General features: G+C 36.8%; 2 long non-coding RNA genes across 6 annotated transcripts; one reads left to right on the top strand and one right to left on the bottom strand.

Moving 5' to 3' along the window:
- Positions 1–2,829: 2,829 nt before the first annotated feature.
- On the bottom strand, positions 2,830–3,569 carry LOC143908477 (uncharacterized). The gene is made up of 3 exons (XR_013260156.1): positions 3,366–3,569; positions 3,146–3,269; positions 2,830–3,034 (listed from the first exon to the last, which is right to left on the bottom strand). It is a non-coding gene; the product is annotated as an uncharacterized LOC143908477 (long non-coding RNA).
- A 2,221-nt stretch (positions 3,570–5,790) lies between these two features.
- Positions 5,791–12,556, top strand: LOC143908478 (uncharacterized). Of its 5 annotated transcripts, XR_013260157.1 has the most exons (6): positions 9,893–10,500; positions 10,999–11,052; positions 11,288–11,342; positions 11,440–11,627; positions 11,836–12,077; positions 12,308–12,556. It is a non-coding gene; the product is annotated as an uncharacterized LOC143908478 (long non-coding RNA). The 5 variants fall into 5 exon arrangements; XR_013260159.1 differs by lacking the exons at positions 9,893–10,500; positions 10,999–11,052 and adding an exon at positions 5,791–6,316; XR_013260158.1 differs by lacking the exon at positions 9,893–10,500 and having other exon boundaries at positions 10,538–11,046.
- Positions 12,557–13,368: the final 812 nt, after the last annotated feature.

Here is a 13,368-nt window from a genome sequence, read left to right as displayed (position 1 = left end):
CATACAAGAGGTCCGGCGATTATTACCAGACACCCTGTATAAATTCTTATACACATATAGAAGATGTAATAATATACAGAGGAATGTAATATATATATATATATATATATATATATATATATATATATATATACATATATATATTACATTCCTCTGTATATTACGTTAGATATATACGTAAAATATCTAAAAGGAACGAGATTATTTATCTATGAATAGTTATATATAAATATTTTTTATTTATTTAATTTTTTGTCACATTTTTTTTTTATTAAATAGTATTACTTGTATGCGTGACAGAGAATGTTTAATTGAAAATTCTTTTTACGTGGCAAGAACGGCGCACATACGTACTTGTTTATTCAAGTTTTATACTATTTGTTCATACGTTAGAGAATTTATAATAATCTAGTTTTTAGTATAATGGAAAAGGAATATGGAATAATGATTATCAAAATAAGCAAATTAACTTGGGAACAAATATAATAATTAATTGTCGCTAATAGAAATAATACATTGCGCTAAGTTTTGGCTATGATATATATTTTTTTTGCATCATAATATGCGACTTGTTTCGAAAGAGACACGATGCATAAATGCATAACTGCGTTTAAGATACTTTACCTTCCCAACCCTGCTTAAAGGCTAATGTTTTGAACAAATAACTTCCTATCTCTCTTCTCTTTCTGAATCTCTCTGCTTTTCATCCCTCTCTTCCTCTTACTCTCCTCCTCTTCTCTTTTCCTAATTTATTTCATTTTCTCTTTCCTTTCTTCTTTATTTTATCTACGCTTCTCTCTCTTCTCCTTATTTTTTTTGTTCTTATCTTTTCTTTTTCTCTCTTCTGTTTGTCTCCTCATTCTTTTCTCCTTTCTTATTTCCTACCTCCTGCAATAGAAAGATTTATAGATTATATGATGAACGGTGGTATATATATATATATATATATATATATATATATATATATTTAAATTTGAAGTTTAATTCCTCAATTTTTCTGCAAATATGGCTGTGTTTCTAAATTCATTGCTAGCGCAGAAAATCTATAGTATACGTAATGTTTACTATAGTTTTCCAGCGCTGGAAATGAATTTAAGAACACAGCCTTTAATTCATTCAGAAATTTCAGGCAAGAACGCTGCGTTATGAGGATTCGAATCATCTTATTGTTAGCGCAATAATTGTGCAATTCCTCTCAATTGATTGATGCAATTATTCATTGTACAATATTTGCGCAATTATCTTGGGCTGTTCTCCGCTACTCTCTTTCCCTTTTCTCTTACTTTTTATTCTCCTTATTTTCCTTCTTTCCTTTTTTCTCTTCTCTCCACTTTTTTTCTTTCGCGCTTGTTTTTCATCCTTCTTACACCTTTTACTTTTCTTTCTCCTGCATTACTCCCTTTCTTACCTAATTATAGATAGAACATTAATAAAACTAAGAGCAAATAAGCGTTCTATTACTTTTTATTTCATTTGTTTGCAAATAAATATCTTTAGTACATTCTGCGTAACTGCGTAACGTTGACAACATCAATCAAAATATGGTCACACACTTTTTCTGCACAAATTAATATATATACTATCATGACACAGGCATGATTAAGGTACGACAATAAGTGCGCGGAATTGCATTAATTTAAATTAAATGATACTGCAAGGCATGAAAGTATAAGCGCGGTGTTTAATATTTTTGCGATAGCTACGAGTCAAATACTACGTTTACGCGAGCGTTACTTCTGTATTAACTTACGATAATTTACCCGTTTACGCAGAGTAAATTATCGTAAGTTACTACAAAATCCCATTTACGCGAAGGAATTATCGTAAGTTACTACAGAAGTAACGCTCGCGTAAACGTAGTAACTGCCTGCTATATGAATATTAGGGAAAAATTGCAAAACTAAAATAACGTTGCGATATAAAATTAAAGATCAAAACAAATACAATTTCGTTCCATAACGATAGTTAATGCCTTCATTTTTAAAATAACTAGCATGCCCCGCCGGGCTTTGCCCCGGCCCCGGTATTTCTTTCTAGATTAATTTTTTTTTTTTTTTTTTTTTTAGTTATTCTGCTATTCGGGGCGGAGACGAATCCAAGAAATCATAGATCATTAAAATCTTAAGTGGTGTAACTAACCCGACTTTGTTTTATATATATAGATTTGCTCGTGCAATAGCATGTTTTATTATTATTTTTTTTTTATTTAAAGGATATGATCAATTATAAAGGATTAATGGCTCCTGCATACAGAACGGGTAGGAACAACGCTTGTTGCGCGATAAGGCCGGTTCTACATTGGTCGTATCGTGTAACGTCGCAAGCACGGTCTTACACACAGGTCTGGAAACAGACCGATTTTGGTGGTGGGGGATGGTCGTTTTAGCAAGGAAGAATTTATTTCACGGCGTTGTCACCATGCATCGCTGTCATCGCGAAGTGTAGATGGTAACCCATGGTAACGTGACAATTTTTTAATTGCGCTTAAGGGTGCATCCCGATGGAGAAGAAATAGCGGAACGGAACAGTAACGGAAAAGAGATATGGTGGGGGGTTAACCAATCAGAGTAGTTCCGTTTCAATTCCGTTCCGTTATTTAGTGAGTGGGTTCCCCATGGCACGGAGCTGTTACGGAACGGAAAAGAAACGGAAAAATTTCTAACCTATTCTGTCGAAAGTTCGCAAATAAGTGCAGTGGATCGATTGCTTTGCAACATTTTTATTTTTGCAAATGAAGAGCAATATGTCGTCATCGGTAGGTATTACATGTGAAAATAAAATATATATGTTAAAATCCTATGCTAATTAACCGAATGTGATATATTTCATTAATTTCCAGAAATTTAAATGTGGATATGTTCAAAGCGTCCTGTTCAAAGAGCAACAGCATTAATTCCTTCCACATCAACAAGTGACAACCTCAACGTAGATGATGATCTTATTCCCATCATCAATGACAATCCTACGTCACTGTCTCCAGTCTCTCCGGCGTTATTGCTGTTATTCTCACTCTCGACGTGTGTTTCTAAAGAATCTAAATAATAACAGATTTAGTTTTACAACAAATTTATATATCATTTACATATTCTAACCATTAGTTATATTGAATATATATATTGCCTCTCTTGTACACAAATATACGTACCATTTATAAAGAGATTTCGATCTTTATCCATTATTAAATTCGCATGATTTGCTAAGCAAGGATGTGAAAGTTTTCCGTCTTCATCGAACCAAACAATCCAGCGACAATATCCACATTTGAATTTCTGGAAATTAATAAAATATATCACATTAATTAGCATTAACATATTAATAACATAGGATTTTAACATATATATTTTATTTTCACATGTAATACCTACCGATGACGACATATTGCTCTTTATTTGCAAAAATAAAAATGTTGCAAACCGATCGATCCACTGCACTTATTTGCGAACTTTCGACAGAATAGGTTAGAAATTTTTCCGTTTCTTTTCCGTTCCGTAACAGCTCCGTGCCATGGGGAACCCACTCACTAAATAACGGAACGGAATTGAAACGGAACTACTCTGATTGGTTAACCCCCCACCATATCTCTTTTCCGTTACTGTTCCGTTCCGCTTATTCCGTTTCCGTTATTTTTTCTCCATCGGAATGCACCCTAATTCAAGTGCATTTTTGAAAATGACATATAATGAATTAAATTTTTTTAAATATGACGAATTCTTGCGTAGTCCCGAAGTGTAAAACGGGATATAAATCCTTGAAAGTAAAACGGTCAACGTTTAAAGTACCAAAAAAAATAGACCTATTTAAAAAGTGGCAAGCAGCGATCCCGGGCAATATAAAATTAAAATCGTCCCATTACGTGTGTGAAAAACACTTTGAAGAACGATTCATCAACAGACAGTGGGTTAAACGTGATTTGAATAGAAAAATTATTGCTGAGGTAAGTTTTTCTTATTTATTTTATTATTTATAACAAAACATACATATAATACAATTACTCCGTTTACGCGAGCGTTACTTTTGCAGTAAACTTACGATAATTCACTCGTTTACGCGAAGTAAATTATTGTAAGAATACTACAAAATCCCGTTTACGCGAAGAAATAATCGTATTATTTTTCGTAGTAAATGGTATATGAATTAATATGGTATATGTATGTACATGTTACATATAGTTGCACAATGAAAATGTTTATTTCTTATTTATATGCCAGTATATTTCTTATAAATACGTGGAGAGAGATCGGTACGAAAATGCGTTTTACTGAGTTGTTACTTGAAGTCTCTATATTATGTTGAGTGGTAGTGTTGTGATCAGTTACATTAGTGTGTTACACGAATACTTCAAACTAGTGTGTGTTTTAGATACTGGTGTGTATGTTTTATTCACGTAAATGATCACAATATCACTCAACATAACTCAACTAGAGATTTCAAATAACAACTTTTATTGAAACGCAAAATTTTCTATGGCGCCAGATTTAAAAGAAAAATATTAGGAGGCATTACTTTTATATCGTCCTTCGAATTTTTCACTTTCAGTACACATATATGTCCACGATTACACGATGGTGCTGTCCCGACATTATTGTTTAATAACACTGACGAAATTGTTATCTCAGATGCTGTCCCGACATTGTTTAATGACACTGACGAAACTGTTATCTCAAAACGAACAGAGAATAACAGTGACGCAAAAAGTAAAGTCATTGATACTTTTACGGACAAATTTGTCTGTTGTGGAAAGTATGTTCATTGCATATATATATATATATATATATATATATATATATATGTATATGTACATATGATAATAGATAGTGATTTTTAAAAATAAATATATACATTGTGATGTTGCGGCCCACCGCTTCGTGGCAGCGCCCCGCCGCCGTCACAAGGCGCGGAAATTTGCGCCCAGGAACGAGCCAGAGAGGCGACGACGAGATCTCCAGAGGCCAAAAATTGATATCATTTCCGCGTTTTGACTATGCTTTTATTTTCATGTATAAATTGTAATGCGCGCGGCGCCTCACCCACACCACGGCGAATCTTCGAGGGAGTACCGATAACAAGAGGGGTCCGGGAGGACCAAGGACCGAGGAGGGGTAGCGAGAGCGGAAGCTACATGGATCACAGGCGGCGAGAGCAACGCGGCAGGCGTGCGGCGAATGAGGCAGCGACGGACAAGGCCGCCGATAGCGGGGCCCCAGGCGCCTGGGAGAAACCCGGCCTCAGCAAATTACCTTCACGCAATACCGGCCCGCGGGGTGGCTGGCCACCGCCCCGAGGTCAAATCGGAGGCACACCGGCCAGAACAAAGTCCAGTCCGCTGCCCAGGGACAGATTGGGAGGAATCGCTACGCCGCCGAGGGACCGTTGCGCGCCCCCGAAGGATTTCCTTGCGATGATCCTGCGTTACGATACCGCGCGAGCTTGCAAGCTCGCTCCCGATTGGTCGGCGCGCCCCTCAGGAAGGGGGTGCCGCATCGATTCCGCTATCGAGCGAATCTAGCGAGACACTCTCTGCTCTGGTCGTCCGTCGGCGAGTCCGAACGTTCTTCTTAAGGCTATTCAACAATTGCGTAAGCGTAAGGTTGTAGGAGTAGGAGTAGTAGTAGTCGTGAATGTTGTACAACGGTTCAGTCTACAATAAAGTAACGATACGTTGTAAACTTGATTACAGCAACCAATCAGAGTGCAGTGGAAAGTACAGAGGTCAAGGCACTTCCGATACTCGTCCAGCACAAACTTTTCATTTGTTGATCTTTGTGTGAAATGCATCGTTTTTTCCATAATAACTCGTTGTTTCTCACCAGCCCAATCAATTCTCTACACGATAATAAGTTTAAAAAAGTTTCATCTTCCTCGTACTGAGCACTTTCCTCGTATTCAAAACACTACAATAGAAAAAAAGAATACTTTCGGATGCCGAGAAAGAATGTTATAACTTGACTCTTGAGATCTTTATAGCGGTCTTCGGTTCGGATCACGTGTATTTACTGTTTCGACAAAAACAATTATATCAGCGCGCGGCGTGATGACGCGTAACAGCACTCTGATTGGTTGGCTCTTACGTTCACATCTGGCGTAGTCGTGAAAGATGAAGTTCAACCATCTTCCACAACACGCTTTACAACCGCAGTACCGCTCTACAACCACGCCGTACAACACTCTTACAACCACTTACGACCACGCTTACGCAATTGTAGAATAGCCTTTTTAAGATACGCGATAGCCACCCCGAGTCGGGAAAATCTGTTACGCTGCGACGATCCTCCGTACGAGGTGACGGCGAGGAGCCCTACGAGGAGACATCACATCGGTGAGGTTGCCCGCAGTCATTACTATCGAGATGTAAAGCCACGACGCCGCCCTCCGGTGCACGCTCTCGTCCGGGAAAAACGTTGTAACATCGCGACGCGTACGGTCCCTTGAGACCGCGTATCGAATGGCGATCGACAGCGAGAGCGAGGGGCCTCCGGATGGTATAGTGGCCGCGGAATTGGGATAAAGACGCGATTGCGAGCCTCTGGAGATCGCGATAGATTCGTGGCGAAATCCGTTACTGCGAGTCCGTTTCGTGTAATGTCCGTGCTCGTGATTGTGTCTCGCGCCTCTCGTGTTCCCGGCGTATCAAATTACCAAACATTGCTCTTGTGGAAGGTCGTATGCGTCGGCACATCAATCGCGTTAATCGGCCGTATGTGGGCTGATTGCCTTAGGAGATTATTCGTGTTAGGATAGTTATGTTTGGATGCGTTGTTTTGGTAATTGCGTGTAAGAACTAGCCGTGCTGGCTGGAGAACGTATTCGCGTGAGTTACCCCATTCTCGCGATAGGCTCATATTGCCTTCCGTGCCATTATGGCTCGCGGTAATTATGTAATTTTCCTCGCGTTCATTCCCATATTTCGCGTTATCCCGAGTACCTCGGCGTCTCATTTTTTGCGTTCAAAAATCACTGAAGGCCGTCTTGTATTTTCTCGAATGACTTGCGTTAGGCTTAAGATAATTGGCGACAGAATTCTCGTGCGGCTCTATACGTGGCGTTCACGCGCTCCGAGCGTGACGTACCGTCTTCTCGCGATCTTTTCTGCGAGACCATAGTTTCTGTTTCTACGATTATTTCGCGTTTCCTGATGTTCCCTGTCAATCAAAAGTTTCGTTCTACTGTAATTCTTTAATCTAACCACAGTGCATTCCGCGCGTGTACTATACGATATGGTACTTCGTTTGTTCTGGCGTCCGCGCTATCATCATTATTTTGTTTGTTTCATTTCTGACGCTCGCGTGATCGATTATATGATTTGTCTGATTGACCGAAGCCAAATCGGCCTTTATTGTTTCACGCGCGAATTTCTAAAGAATAAATGTTATTTTGATTTGTTAATTGCTTGAGTTCGTGGCCTTATTTATGGCGTGTCACGCCGCCGAATATCGCGCCGCCCTTCATCACCCCCGCCCCAGCCCCAGCCCTTAGGTCGAGCTAGCCGATTCCTCGCACATCCGCACGTCTCGCTTTGCGTCTCGTGTTGGTTTTCTTTCGCGATTTCGCGGACGCGCGTTGACGCGTCTGGCGCCCCGGCCCAACGGTAAATTCGTTTCGCGAAGTGTCGGAGGTGCGAGGGAATCATCGAAGAGGCCCGTCATCCCGCTCTCCTTACTCCTTTTGATCCGGCACACGTCCCGGAGCGGTCCGGGAGTGAAAAAGTCGTGACAACATATATATTATATTTCTTTATTTTTAAAAATTACTTTTTATCAAAATATTGCTGCATTTTTTTATGTATACATTTAGCATTTATTTATTGTATCCTTATTATAAACGTATCTTCGATTGTCGGCAAAGTGGATGTTGAAATCGAAAATGCTGCAAACTCAATGAATGATGGTGCCATCATAGAAAATACAGAGTTTATTCTTCAAAAGCACAGTCCAACAGTAGTTGCACAACCACATCAGATTTCTGTTCTTGCTTCGGCTTTGGAACGAGAGAAATTCAGCAATGTTTCAGTCATTAGCGAATGTAAGTTGCATTTTCCACTCATTGTATAGAGATATATAAATATATATTATATATATTATATATATATATTTTTTTTTTAAATTAATTTTATTAATTTTTTTAAACTTTTCATCAAAATATTGCTGCATTTCTTGATGTATACATTTAGCATTTATTTATTGTATCCTTATATTGTAAACGTATCTTCGATTTTCCTCGATAAATCTTTGATTGTCGGCAAAAGTGGATGTTGAAATCGAAAATGTTGCAAACTCAATGAATGATAGTGCCATAATAGAAAATACAGAGTTTATTCTTCAAAAGCACAGTCCAACAGTAGTTGCACAATCATATCAGATTTCTATTCCTGTTTCGGCTTTGGAACGAGAGAAATTCGGCAATGTTTCAGTCATTAGCGAATGTAAGTTGCATTTTCCACTCATTGTAGTTAAGAGGTGTCACTCAATACGCAGTTGTAAATATAATAAAAATTTCAAACACAAAAATTCCGTTTATCTCAAATTGATATAGAAATAGTGTAACTCCAGTATTTACGCCGCAGAAGTAAAAAAAATTAAAGAAATGAAGGTATTTGCTCGCAATTATTTTGTTATGTGCCTTTATGTCATATATATTAATATTGTGTTGCAATTTCAGTTCTTTATTGAACATTAACGAAACCGTCGTGAGTTGAATCGATTTCTCACCGTAATAAGTAGCGCGATCATATATATTACGATCATAGACTACGTAAAATGATTACTGTAGGGAATGTAAAAGGTTTAATGGTTATTTCACATAAGTGTACATAAGTGTGAAGGGATAGTAATAAAGGATAGAATACAACAAAATACAAGTGCATAGCTCTTGTATTCTTTGTTTAGTTTGATATCTTGTATATCTCGCTGTTTAGGATATATGACACTAGCTTTTTTGCCCGCGCTTTGCGAGTAGTAGACAGTATAAACATGCCTTAAACATAATAAATAGTACTTGATAAAGTAAGTTTTCCTTAAGTGCGGATATACCGGAGTTACCCTATGTTAACTTTCGTTCTCTGTAACTCTCACGTATTTGCGAGTACATTATATCATAGTTTATGCAATTGATGATATCTATTTAATTACAATTAGTTGTGAAGAATCGTTATAATTTTTTATTGTACTTTTTTTGCTAGGTCATGAATTATTCAAAAGTGGAGAATGTAGCAAAAATTTTTCTGCCAAGTTACTTAAAAATTGGGGGGTCACCGAAATACATGCGCGTGAAAAACAACATGTACTCTTTACATATTCAGTTATGAGAATAAAAAACGGCGTCGATTCTCCGGTTACACAAAAAAGCGTAACTCTTAATACTCAAAGAAAACTCCGCTATTATGTATACGGTAATCTCGTTGACGAAAACGATACTGACCTTGTACAATTTTGGAACAACACTATATCGCTGCCAGTTGTTTTGGAAAGGTTTCAACATAAGAATATATGCAATGGTCTAGGAAATATTAATGTTTATTGTATTCCGGAACAATGCGCGTTCAAGGATTATGTCGATGAATGGCGTGCCCACGAATGTTCTCTGCTGTAAAAAAAAAAAGATGTGATCGTTGCAATAAGTTGAGAAAAACAGTACTACAAAAAGGAAAAAATTGGAGAGTTGCAAGGCGCTTAATCGTGTCTTAAAATCGTCAAATCCAATTGATCAAAAAAAGTTAGCATCAATGCGAAAAAAACTGAACAATCAAACACGGAAGGCAAAACGTACTAAATATCGTGTGAAATTATTAATGCAGTCATTGAAAAACAAAGAAGCTGAAATTGTTGCTATTCAGGATCAAACATTGAATGAAAAGTGTTCAGCATTAAGGAGGTTGAAGCAGTTTGGTCAACTCTAGATTTTAGTTTGTAAAAAATATATATGATAGTATAGGATCTACCGCATGTGTGAGAATTATTTCAGATTTATTGACCATCCAGAAGCTGAGATATTAATTTCCAAAAATGCGTCGTTTTACATGGGGTTATATGGAGAAAGCGTTGACGGCGATGATTGATCCCAATTTTCTTTAATATCTAGTCTATATAAACGCTCAAAAAACGTGCCTACGCGTACAGTAAATTAATGCGAACATTTAGAACGCAAGAAAACACGTATTCACCATCTAATAACAAATATATTACAAGTTAAAGCGATCGAAATTAGACTGAAATAGCAGTTGATAGTTCGCGAGTAGGTAGATGTGGCAACGCAGCGTCGCCCGCGTTTTGGCTGTACCCGAATCTTGTCGGTATGTGCACATTTTTGTGGTTCTCTTCCGTGCTATGTCCACGATTTTTTGATTCTCTTTGGAAATAAAACCAAAAAATCATGAATCTAACGGAAGAAAACCAAAAAATTGTGAACATAACATAAAAGAGAACCCAAAAATCGTTGACATCACCACAAAATAGTAGACACAGCACGGAAGAGAACCAAAAACGTGCACATTCTGACAGAATTTGGGTATAGCCAAATAATCGCGGGCACCTAACCTTATCCAGCGAATGACAGAAAATTCACCGGCATGTTTACGTTTAGCAACTGCCGTTACGTGACCTCATAAAAGTTAGCTGGACAATTTCGACTTACATTTTTTTTTACGAATCGATTGTTAGTTGTTTGTTATTGATTGTTAGACTAATTAGAACGTTTGTTAGTTAATAGTTTTTACGTAATCACAAAAATAATTTTTAGTGTTAATTTAGCCGGTAAATATAGAATTCTTTACAATTTTTGATTCAAACCGTGGTCAATCGATGCGGAATCGTTTGTTAGTTCCGAATATACTAAGTAAAACGTTTGTTAGATTACGGTTTCGCTAAAAAAAGCGAAAAACTGTATATTGTTTAGCTGCCGGAGAGTGGGGGTGAGACGTAGAATATGTGGTGGTTTCGGAACGCATTACGTTATAGTTTATCAACACGGGAAACGTGCTTAACCTATTTTCAATTTATTTGTCAGATTTGTTTATGCCTAATACCTGGCTACATTTCACGTGCAAAAATATAGGTATAGGTAAGTGTAAAATGCAAATTTAATTCTGAATTTAGTAAAAAGTATCTTTGCAATATGAAAGAGATAATTGCAAAAGTAGAGAGGTAACCTACTAAAGTTGTATTTGAACAATTACATCAAATTACAGATTTATGAAATATAGAAATAAACTTATATTGTATGTACACGTAGATATAAGTAATTTTGTCATCGTACGAAAACTCGCAGTTTAAACTAACTATAAAATTGTTTGCAGATGCTTGATGTCATTAAGAGGTAGAAAAGCAGTGGAATACTTCATGCACTTCCAAGTAAGTTAGAAAAGCATTAGCGAAGCTACTTAATCTTGTACAAATTATATTAAAGTAGACATTAAAGAAATATAAATATATTTTGTCATTGTGTAAGGGTTGGAATCTGTCTTGGGACAAACGCAAAAAGAGAAGCCATAAGATGTCAAAGCGCTTAATCGAAACGAAACAGAGCATCAAGAACCTCGTCGTAGAGCGAGAAGCGGTGGCAGTCGAGCTGCATCATCTACGACCGGAATTTCCGAAGATGGCAGTTCAGGCCAACACGCTGATTATTATACAGAAGTAAGTTTCATTTTCAAGTTACAAATTTGATTTTGGACGTTTCAGAACTTTTATAATTTAATAACAGAAAGAGATAGTAGCAATAACTTGAAAAATATGTGTAACGCTGATTGACTATCGTGTTGTGAGGGCGTAATTTTCTTAACGTTGCCGCGCTATGAAAGGTTTAATTTACTGCATGATTTAATTTATCCGTATGATATTGCAGACCGAAGACTGCGAAAGTAAGAAAAGTTTATAAGAATTACATTTGTAATTTATAGGACGTAAACATAGAAGAGGATACAGAGAGTAGTTCTGATTACATGGGTGAAACAAGTAACGATGAACACAGTGGGTGGTGGTAGCCAATCTGGAGCCAGTATGAAACCAGGCGATGATCTTGCTACAGATAGCACATTAAAACGGATTCTAGAGCAGGATTATGACCTAATGAGTATTAAGAACAAGGTAAGCTATATAGTAATTAAATTTTAGTTAATATATATATATTACAAATATATAAGCTATAAAGCGTTTGTGCCGGATACATTTTTCAACAACTAAAAACTATTCCTGCCGTTTGCATTTTATTTATTTTTCATATTTAAATTAAAATTATACAAGGATTGTAATTTATGTTAAAAACTAATCTTTCACTGAAAACAAATATACAAATATATCACTGATATTTATTTCAGCTTATACTTCCGGCGCAACCTACTGGTGATAAATATTCCAGAATCTCTGGCACAGCATTTCACTACGACGCAGTTTACGAATATCCCAGAGAAACCTTAATTCTCATATCGCAGTTTACGAATATCTCAGAGAAACTCTCTGATTGTGTTGATTAATTATCGAACGGAAAAAGGAAAATACAATAGCAATGTTTTTTTTACGTATCAGGATAAGCTGTGATTATATAAAAAAAAAAAGAAAAAAAATAACGGAAAACAGAACCGAGCAAGAACAGGACGCAACAGGATATCTGTATTTTTAGAAAGTCTGATTTTGTAAATTATTCTACGAGGAAAACACTTGTGTATTATATATATATGTATATGCGGATATGCGATATACAATTTGATATGATATATGATCTATGACGTTTGTTTATTACTATGTAAAGTGACAGACTTCGAAATTAAACATTAATTACTGTTAATCGTGGCGTTTTGAATTTACTCTTTTTCTTTTCTTTTACCTAAAGAGGATCATGAGAAAGTGAGAAAATTCCAAACGCTGCGAGAATGCAGACACAATGGACATCCGAATTTTACAAAACGTAAAAAAACATTCGTATTTTCTCATCTCTAAACTCCTCAGACCGTGTTAACATTTAAACAAAATAATTTACACGTCACTCAGAGCTAGCGCGATAAAAAAATAAGTTAACATTCGTTGAAACAACATTATACATTTATGCCTAACAACAATTTTTTGTGCTTGCACTCGCGAATCTCTTGCCGACGTGCTACTCGATTTTCTCACCCAGAATTTCTTGCTATAAGACACAAAGGGGAGTTTACATCTTGCGGAAAATACTCGGCATGCTGGGCGATTCAATTTTCTGTTGAAAAGATCTTGTTCATCTTCTGGCGCATATACTTGGCAGACATTCACCGTCGTCATCGATAGGGAAAACCCGGAGCTCGTCGAGTGTCCTGGAATGAAGATAATTTTTTTACAAACGTTTAAACATTTTTCGTTATCGAGAAAATGTGTACAGGATACATAATGTTTCTAGAAAAGTATTCAA

The sequence above is a fragment of the Temnothorax americanus genome, unplaced genomic scaffold (genome assembly GCF_048541705.1).
Source record: "Temnothorax americanus isolate GAGA-0224 unplaced genomic scaffold, ASM4854170v1 Scaffold96, whole genome shotgun sequence".
Lineage (NCBI taxonomy): Eukaryota > Metazoa > Arthropoda > Insecta > Hymenoptera > Formicidae > Temnothorax > Temnothorax americanus.
Note: the sequence above shows the minus strand (reverse complement) of the source record. Positions and strands in the feature narration are given on the sequence as shown.